The 10,215-nt window shown below is 43.8% G+C and overlaps 1 protein-coding gene across 6 annotated transcripts in view; it reads right to left on the bottom strand.

The window, feature by feature from the left end:
* BTBD7 (BTB domain containing 7) overlaps positions 1-7,022 on the bottom strand; it is a 54,727-nt gene extending 47,705 nt beyond the window's left edge. For 3 of the 6 annotated variants that reach the window (XM_045822422.1, XM_045822425.1, XM_045822418.1), the window contains exon 1: positions 6,787-7,022. The gene's annotated coding sequence lies outside the window, so the exon portion shown is untranslated. Of the gene's footprint in view, positions 1-4,858; positions 4,988-5,613; positions 5,696-6,786 lie in introns of those variants that run through there. The other 3 variants (XM_045822421.1, XM_045822423.1, XM_045822424.1) reach the window with 2 other exon arrangements.
* Positions 7,023-10,215: the final 3,193 nt, after the last annotated feature.

A 10,215-nucleotide genomic window follows, 5' to 3' on the forward strand; every position in this document is an offset into this window, starting at 1 on the left:
AATTATCAACGATCACCAACTAGAGTCATTAATTCATTAAGGGTTGTAACATGGAGATATTCTATTATTTCTTCTTTATTCATTAGCTGGAACACTTCTCTAAGAGAAACTCAACTATTCAATTGTTTGTTGTACAGTTTGTACAGAAAAGGCAGAATAAATGAATGATTCTTTACTTTTGTTTACTGATTTTCAAAACAAATAACTTCCCAGCATCCTCTAAAGATGGTCAGCAAGTAAGTATGTATGTATGTGTGTATGTATTTCCTCACCTGAGGACACTTCTTCATCGCTTTGAGAGAGAGGGGAAGAGGGGCAGAGAGAGAGAGAAATACTGATTGGTTGCTTCCCTTACATGCCCTGACCGGGGATTGAACCCGCAACCTAGGAATTTGCCCTGTTGGGAATCAAATCCAGGCCCTTTCCTGTCTACAGGAAGACACACCAACCACCTGAGCCACACAGGCCAGAGCGATCAAACATTTTAAAAACAATTTTAGGTAGTCATAATTTTACCACAGGTGATGGGTTTCAATCTCTTGAATTGGGAATTTTAACTTTCCTTTGTCAGGCTTTATTGCTGAAGCATGTGATGGAGCTCTGACTTAGTAAATAAGATTTAAAAGAGATATCTTTGTCATAAACTATTACTAACATTTGCCACAAACTCATCCATCTTGTTTTGCCACAAAGTTTTTTTGCTTACCAGAAAATTCTCATGTCTAGTCTCAAGCAAGCAAAAAATATTTTGGGAAAGTCTGAAGACAAGAATAACTTAAATCTTATGAAGCAAATGAAGGAATTTTCCTCTAAAAAACAATTCACAAATAAATCCCAGATAAAACAGGCTTAATATAATTTCAAAATATAGGGGAGAAAAGCACACATTATACTTGAATTATACTTGAAGTTAGTCCTGGCATTCATTCAAGTCTCCTTCTAAAGAAGGAAGGAAGGAAGAGAGGGTGGGAATTACACAGTTAACAACACAGTTCACTTACTGCTCCTTCCAGGATTCCTCTTTAGTAGGTAAGATTTTTTTCACAACATTTAAGGGACTGTCAAACTTTTGATCAAAGGGAATACATTTAGAAAATACTTAAGGACAAGCAAAAACCACTTTACATGTCTGGTCTAACTGACTTTAGTGTAAAGACAACACCATACCTTATGTTTATTAAAAAACTGTTTACAAAGCACTTTTTCATGTTATTATTTCATCCCAATGACTCATTCACGGAGCATCTATAATGTACCAGACACTGCTATATACTGTAGGCTTTGGCTCAAAGTACACGAAGCTATGTGGAGAAGTCAGACATATAAGCAAATGATTATAGTATACAGTGCAATGGGGATGGAAGACTGGTCCAAAGTACCAAGGGAGTGAGTGTATAACTACTGGTAAAAGTAGTGTTTGAATTGGGTCTAGAAGAATAAGGAGGACTGTATTAATTAGGAATTTTTTTGATGGCAAGTAACTCCAAAGAATTGACTTAAACAATAAGAAAATTATCTGTCATGAGATGTTCCATGGTAGGGAAAGCCCCAGGCACAGTTCAATACATGTCTAAAATAATGTTGTCATGGACCCAAGTTCCTTCGGCCTTGCTGATCTGCCATCCTTAGGGCATGCTTCATCATGCCGGTAACAATTGGGGTCACGTGGGAAAAATCCTCTCCCCAGAAACATAATGTCTCCTTCCTTTCAATCTCACTGGGACAAGTATCAGTTTGCAGGGAAATGCCTTAAGCTGACTGGCTTGGAGTAATCAAAATCTAGCCCTGGGGTGGGTGATGAATCATCTCAGTCTCTTGGATGATAAACACTGGGATAAACATGAAAAACAGAAACACAGAAAACAACTAGCAGCTTGGTATAGCTGGTGTGACGGGAAATCTAAGGTTGGACACCATCTCGTACTCATGAGTTTGTACTTTGTCCTATAGACAATAGAAAGTTAACACAGGTTTAAGTAAGGAAGCAACATACTCCAATCTGTTTTTTTAGAAACGTCACGTATGGTAGCAACATAGAGCCTAGCCAGAGAAAAAGAGGGAGAGTAGACAATTAGCAGTGACTTGGTTGGAAGGCTGTTCAATAAACAGTCCAGACTAGGAAGGAAGTGGTAACAGGGAAGAAAGGAATAGAACACTTACAAGGTGGCAAAGCTGCAATGTAAGACACAGCTTACACATACATAATACATACATGTTTTATTTATTTAGTTAGTTCTACAGATCAGGAAAATTAAGCCTCACACAGATTAAATGGCCTCCTTAAATTCACAGAAACAGTAGAATATGAATGGAGGTTTGAATCCCAGTCTAGTGTTCTATTACAACTATAAATACTCCCAACAATGCTCATGAAAGGGGACTTTTTTTGAAGACTGTGATTTAAAGGATGTGTGTACTGGATTAAGGTGATTCCAATTTATCCCAACCTTAACGTAAGGCTCACTAAATGAACTTAATGCCAGTTATAAAACTTTACCTGATATGTTTTTTTAAGTTTCTGTATTATTTAAGGTAGTAAGGATGTTATGAAAAATGGTTTTTAATGTCAATTTTACAGACTGTCAAAAAAATTAAAAACCACAGATCTTATTAAATATTTTTAACTTGTTTTGCAAATATTAATAGGTACTGGATGTCTGAATTACATTATATAAATCTAAAGTAAACTATGCCTCTTCGAAATTTTGGATTCTGATAACTTTTTGCTGGCATCAACTTAAAAAGAAAAATGTTACCTCATTTCTTAAAAAGATATCTCTTTTTTAAAAACTCACTTGCCTATTTCTCTTTACAGTGAAGAAGTTTGGAAAGTTAGACTTCAATAAAATTAAAAACTTTTGTGCATCAAAGGACACTCAACAGAGTGAAAAGGCAGTGCACAGAATGGCAGAAACTATCTGAAAATCACGTATCTGATAAGGGACTGATATCCAGGACTACCAACAACAAAACAACTTGACTTCAATAATTTACACAGGTATTTCTTCAAAGAAGATATACAAACAGCTGATGAGCATAAGAGATGTGACCATCACTAATCATCAGTGAAATGCACGTCACAACCACAGTGGGTTCTGGGCAGTAGCTCAGCTGGTTAGAGTATCCTTCCGATATGTCAGGGTTGCAGGTTCAATCCTAGGTCAGGGCAAATACAAGAATCAACCAATGAGTGCATAAATAAGTGGAAGAACAAATCAAAGGTTTTTTTCCTCTCTTGTTCTCTAAAGTCAATTAAACACACACACACACACACTGAGATGCCACCTCATACCCATTAGGATGACTATTATAAACATAAATTAAGTGTTGAGGATGTGTAAAAATTGGAACCCTTATACAGGGCTGGTGGGAATGTAGAATTTTATGGGTGTGTGCCTAAAAGAAATGAAAGCACATACTCAGATATCTGTACTCCCTGGCTCAAAGCAACACTATTCACAACAGCCCAAAACGGAAGCAAACCAAGCATCCATTGGCAGATCAACATGTGAACAAAATGCAGTATATACATAGTGTGGAATACTATTCAGCCTTAAAAATGAAGGTGATTCTGACAAATGCTACAAGACAGATGGACCTTGAAGATATTATGTTAAGTGACATAAGCCAGTCACCTAAGGATAAACATTGTATGATTCCACTTATATGGGGTTCCCAGAGTAGTTTAATTCAGAGGCAGAGAGTAGCATGGTGGTTGTCAGGGGCTGTGGGTAAAGGGAAATGGTGAGTCAGTGTTTAATGGCTACGGAGTTTCTGCTGGAGAAGATGATGAGAGTTCTGGAGATGGGTGGCGGTGATGTTCTATAACAGTCTTAGTGCTGCAGAACTACAGACTTAAAACAGGTTAAAATGGAATTTTGTGTTGTATTTATTACAATGAAAGTAAAAACAGCACCTGCTCCGTCTCCTTCCTATTGACTCTACCCTAGCCCAAGATCTCATCTCTTCATACCCAGGCGGCAGTTACAGCTACTGTCCGCCCTTGTTCTTTCATCTCAGCTTCTTCTCCTTCTGACTCAGTCTGCAGATAACTGACAGGTCCATCTTGCTAGTTTACCACACTAATTAACGTCTGGCCTCCAAACTTTCAAAGGCTCCCTGTATCTCGCAAAGAGGACCAAAATCTAAATCTAAAGAAATAAGCCAGTCAAAGAAAGACAAATGCCATGAGACTTCACTTATACGTAGAATCTAATGAACAAAATAAACTAACAAAAGGGAAACAGACTCGAAGGTGTCACAGGGGAGGGGGTAGGAGGGCTGGGTGAAAAAGGTAAAGGGATTAGGGGAAACGGACAAAAAACCACCCCAGACAGACAACAGCATGGTGCTGACCAGAGGGAGGGGGTGGGGAGGCAGAAGAGGGTAAAAGGGGATAAATGGGGATGGAAGGAGACCTGACTTGGGGTGGTGAACGCACAATACAATATACAGATGATGTGTTATAGGACTGCACACCTTAAACCTACATAGTTTTATTACCCAGTATCACCCTAATACATTCAATTAAAAAAATCTAAATCTCCTGAATCCAGTACTCAATCTCTTATGCAAACACGTATCTTCCAAATATCTAATGTTTTCCTTTTGGTGTCCCCAAAATTGAGTAGCCAGCTCATCCTACTTCCCCCTCCATACCCCTCCCCCAAAGCGAATCTGCACCTTCTACTCTGGCTTTTACCTCACCAAGCGACTGCTCCAATCTCGCTGTAAATCTAAACCCTCAAAGGCTAGCTCCAGTCCCAAGCATTCCAGGAAGCTCTTTAGACTCCGGAGGCCTCATTTATCTCCCTCTAACCAGAACACCCACAGCATTCTTTGCACTGGTAGAACTTACTGGGTTGTCTTCTAGACTCAAGCGGGTACATCTTATTTCCTGAGGGTAAAGTCTATACATTCCACTGGGTCCACTCTGTTCCTTTTTCCTGCAGTATGACGCAGAACACAGCGCAGACCACCTGTTTAACTGAACACAAGGTACAACTTGGGACGCGTGCGTTGCACTGACTAGATTGTGAAATCAGAATCATTCAGGTTATTGTATTTCTAAAGGTTAACCTGTGACACAAGAAAGAAAATTGCTATGACTCAACAAGACACATGGAAACTAGGTGTGATAACTCGGCAAACACAAAACAGGTGTTTTGAACCCTAAAATTAGAATCTGATGCGCAAAAAAAAAAACTTGTTTAAAAGCTGGTGTTGGGACACAGCATAATCCACAGTAGTTAGGTTGTGGGGCAGAATGTTGACCTTTTGAGTTTTACTGAATGCATGGAAGAATAAGCCACGCATGCTGTAATCCGGCAAAAATGTAGTCCCAGGCCTGTGAAAACTTTAAGTGTCAGTTTTTATGAAATTCAGGTTAGGGAAAAAAAAATCATCAGTTACTTATGGTAACTGATGGCAGCTGTCAGAACCCGAGCAAGGTTCTTCAACTTGACTACACAAAGCCCCAGGGAGGGTATCCCCGCTCAGGATGCGATCCATGAGAAAGAAAGAATCAGGAGAGCGGGGAAGGGCTCCCGAAACCGAGGCCCCGTCTGGGTCCCATCCCTGACCAGCTGCAGGGCCCGCAGTTAAGTCACTTACCGCCCTGTGCCTAGTTTCCCAGCTCTAAAGCAAGTCCCACCGCATCCCTAAAGGTTTTTCCGACTCCAAAATCCAAGACAAGTTCAACCACAGCTGCCATTCACAGGCATGATTCTTACAACTTCGCCTCTTTCTTCCACGTTCCCTGAAGAAAGTAATTCATTTCAGCAACCTCAAAGAAATGAATGCTAGTCAACGACAAAAGATTTTGTGAGCTGAAAACACTAAGCAATCCTGTGAAAATGCCTCTGTCCTCGTTGCAGCAAGGCGTATTCGCAGAGGGAACAGTGCCCCAGTGAAGACACCCAAGACCGCTGCTGTAAATTAGGCCTAACCCAGAGCACTTCTTATCTGTGCTGGGGTGTGCGGACGCGTTGCTGTAGTTCAAAGCAGAGAAGCAACACTCACAGGTTCTCGAAGAGAAACACACACGCACACAACAACAACGGTGAGAAAGTTCTCATGCCCTGGGTAAGGGCAGTAAACAGTTGTGCAAATGATCACACAGGAAAAAGCACGCTTTGGGGCCATTCAAGTACTCCAAGCACAGACTCCTTTATCAAACACTCGGTATTGTTTCCCTTCCAACCTGTCAAAGCGCAGTGCCACTCCGATCCCTCCCGAGACAGAAACTTACCCGCGCCATCCAACTTCTCCCCCGGCGCGGCGTCCCTGGCCTGCTCCCTCTTCAATTCCGGCGCGTCGCTCCCACGTCCACCCCGGGGCGGTCGCAGCCCCGCAGCCCCGCAGCCCCGCAGCCGGGGAAACGGCGCCCGACTCTCGGCAGCGGAGTCCCGGCGTCCTGGGAGCGGCGGGTCCCGCCCCTCGGAGCCCAGAGCCTGGAGCTGGGAGCCCGCCGGGCAGCCGCCACGGCCACCTAGGGCTGCTCTCCCAGCCCCGAGCGCCACGCCTCGAGCCTCTGCCCCCGGGACAGCGGCGAACAGCCAAGCCCGCCCTCAGAGCGCACGGGGACCGGCCAGTCCGCCGACGCCGTCGTCGCCCCACACCCGGACGGACGACTGTCCCTGCCCCGCCGGCCGCCCGGCGCCTTCTGCGGTGGCCCGGCCCCAGAACGGGCGCCTCTCCGTCCAAGCACAGCCCCTTCCTCTCCGGGACGCCCCGCGCCGGGCACAGCCTCGGCTCACAGTGTCGGAGACACCGAGGGACACTCACCCTGGAGGCTCCTCCTGCCGCCGCTGCTGCCGCTGCTGCTGCCGCTGGGACCCCGGCTGTCGCCCCCGCCGCTGCCACCGCCAGCACCGCCGTCCGCAAGGGCGCCGGCACCCCCCGCCATCCTCCTCCTCCTGCGGCCGCCGTCGCCGCCACCGCCCTCTCCACTCCTGTCAGTGGCTCAGGCTCCGGGACTACTCCAGGTTCCCCTCGCCGCCATTTTAACTCCTAGAGGGAGCGGGCGGGGCTCAGGTCGGTGCGGCCCCTGGGCGCCTGCGCAGCGCTGCAGAGCTGGCCCGACCACCCGCCCTCTCCCGCCGTCGACGCGCCCGGAATCACGTGGGCCAGCGGCGGCGCGTGCACCGGCGGCCGGGAAGGCGCGCTCGCGGCACCGGGAGCCGTAACAGCCGAGCGCGCGCGCATTATTCCCCCTCCACCCCGGGACTGGGGCTCTGGGCGCTCTGAGTTTAAAGTTCATTGTACCATCCTGCTTGTTCCCTGAAATGGTGACACATCATATCAGAATGGGATTATAATAACTACGTTCCCGGACCACTGGTTCAACCAATTGGTGTTACCATTGGGCTGCCGGCATCCTGATGGATCGCGCACAGTGCCTCAACCTTGAAGACGGGACTGTGCTTCCGCTAAGTCCTTTCGGACAAACTTGGTGTTTGGCAGTTTATCTTAAGCACTTTCACAGGCACCACCTTGCTAAACAAAATCTTGAAGACACTGAAAAATTTTTCTTAACAAGACAACCTCATAAAGCGGGGAGGACAAGAGTTGACGAGAGCCCACAGTGGCCAGTGGAAGAGCCAAATTGCTCTAACCTAGACACCTCTTGTTTGGAAGTTTGCGAAAACTTCAGCGATGCAATAACAAAAACATACTTATAGAGCTGAGCTTCTTAGAGTTCTCAAAACGCCGGTAAATACAAGGCTTCGTTTGAACATCAAAACTACCCTTAGCCGTAGTCGGCACAGGCTTCGAAATACCCAGTCCTTTGCCCAGGGGCATACGCGTAGCATTAACAAGCAGGCAAACCGAGACTAGAACGCAGACGTTCTGACCTTGGTCACGAGGCCGTTACTGCTCAGAGTTCTTCAATGGGCGTTAGCAATACAAGATGTATTTGGCCTCTGGGAATTTATTAAAAACCCTTTTTTAAAAGTGTTTACGTTTTCAATTTTACTCACCCTTTGAGAAACAAGTTTTTTAAGTCACACCCAGTATTTTAGTTGTTCTCAGACCACCTCTAAACTTCAAAGGATAAGAGCAATTTGAAATTTTGTGCTGTGTTTTTAACCATCTCTGGGTCCCGCATTTTTAATACATTTCTTATCTATTTGGAGGATTTAACTATTTTGACATCCTTCAGTGGAAAGACTTTATCTCTTTGAATATGATTGTTGCTTTTCTCTATACTTTTTTCAGATTTGTTATATCTTTCTCGTGCTCATTCATCATCTTCTCTTTACTTCCTAGGGAAGATACCTCTTTCCAATTTGTACTCATTTTTTTCCCTTTTACCCATACATTTCCCCCTACAACAATCCTTGAAAATTTGGAGATTATGAGCAGAGACTTTAGTATTCCCTTGTCTGAAAAAAAAAATCCCCTCTAGCTGATAAGGTTCTCTCCAACTGAGTCCACAGATGTGGACAACAGACAAGAATGCATGGAAAAGTTGATAGGAGAACTCAAAGAGTTAGAAAATTTTAATTTTAAGTAATAGTTAATAAGCCTAGTAGTTAGTGCACATAAAAAGCTATTATTTCAGGAATTGCAGGTACAGCCCACTCTAACTGCAGGAGACCATAAGCAATCCGACCTTTGTGCTCTAGAAGAGACCATAAGCAATCCAGATGGTATCTGAGTCATTGTGCTCCAGGACACAGGGCCCAAACAGATAAAAGGATGTTAGGGAAACTGCCAGACTGCAGCTTTTATCTGATTAACCTCTTTCCTGACTTCCAAATCTTTTACTACACTTTTCCTCCATATAAGAGAGGCTAGTTTGATGCCCTGGCTGGTGTGGCTCAGTGGATTGAGCTCTGGCCTGCAAACCAAAGGGTCACTGGTTTGATGTCCAGTCAGGGCATATGCCTGGGTTGCGGGCCAGGTCCCCAGTGCGGGGGTGTACGCAGGAGGCAACCACACATTGATGTTTCCCCCTCTTTTCCTACCCCCCTGTCTAAAAATAAGTAAATTTAAAAAAAAAACTGGCTTGAAAAGAAATGTAAGACAGTATGTTAGAGTACAAACCCATCATCTTCTCAGATTGCTGGCCATCTGAATAAAGCATCCATAAATATTCAATCCCTGTTTCTGTTTATTGGTTACGGTAGAGACAGGCAGCACAAACACTGAATTTTTCAGTTTCAGAGTGAGAAAGTACAAGGGAAATTGGCCCATCTATTTGGAGCAAAGAATTGGATCTAGATGCCCACCTCCTATTCCTCTATGTTATTACACTGCCCTTAAATGCATAATTGAATCTTATCTAAATTAAAGCCACATACCATTATTTTCCATTACTTTGCCTTTGTCCTCATCAGCTAAATATTGCATTAGCTGAAAGACCTGTTATTTGGAAACTAAAAATCCCATTCTCCATACTACCTCTTGATAATTTATTAAAAGTTAAGTAAGATCAGTCTCCACTAGTTACACAATCTCACTATCCCTAACCTTCATTGCTTGACTTCGGTTCTGTTACCTAGAAACAACTTTAAGAACAAAATTAAAACAACACCGACAATGATAGTGTTCTAAGTAATTCCAGGGTAACATCATTTTTCTAAAAGTCTTTGATGTGGAAATCTACCAAAGGCTTTTTGAAAAGCTGAATGAAGTCTGCTGGTTACACCTTGTCCTTTTGTCTGTCTGCACAGAACTCTAGTACACCAGTTGGGTATGATTTGCCTGCACAGAAACTGTAAGTGTTCTGTGACTTTTTCCACCAGTTAATTCATCCACCTTGTTTTTTCATATTATACCACTTAGCTGCACCTTTGAGATATCGAATAAACTCAATTTACAAGTCCAGCAGAGTTAAGATTTGTCAGTTCAGTTCAACACATATTTTTTTAAAGCATCCAGTGCCGTTTGTGAAGTACAATGCTAGAAGCTCAGGGTAAAAAAACAAACAGGAAGATAGACTGAAAAATAATTTTAAGTAGTAATAATTTTTAAATGCGCCCTGGCTGGTGTAGCTCAGTGGACTGAGCATGAGCCTGCGAACAAAAGGCTTGCTGGTTCGATTCCCAGTCAGGGCACATGCCTGCATTGCAGGCCAGCTCCTCAGAAGGGGGTGCACAAGATACAACCACACATTGATGTTTCTCTCCCTTTCTCCCACCCTTCCGCTCTGTCTAAAAATAAATAAACTCTTAAAATAATAATCATCATAATAATAATTGTTAAATG

The sequence above is a fragment of the Phyllostomus hastatus genome, unplaced genomic scaffold, assembly GCF_019186645.2.
Source record: "Phyllostomus hastatus isolate PE091 unplaced genomic scaffold, TTU_PhHast_1.1 phas_scaffold_501, whole genome shotgun sequence".
Classification (NCBI taxonomy): Eukaryota; Metazoa; Chordata; class Mammalia; order Chiroptera; family Phyllostomidae; genus Phyllostomus; species Phyllostomus hastatus.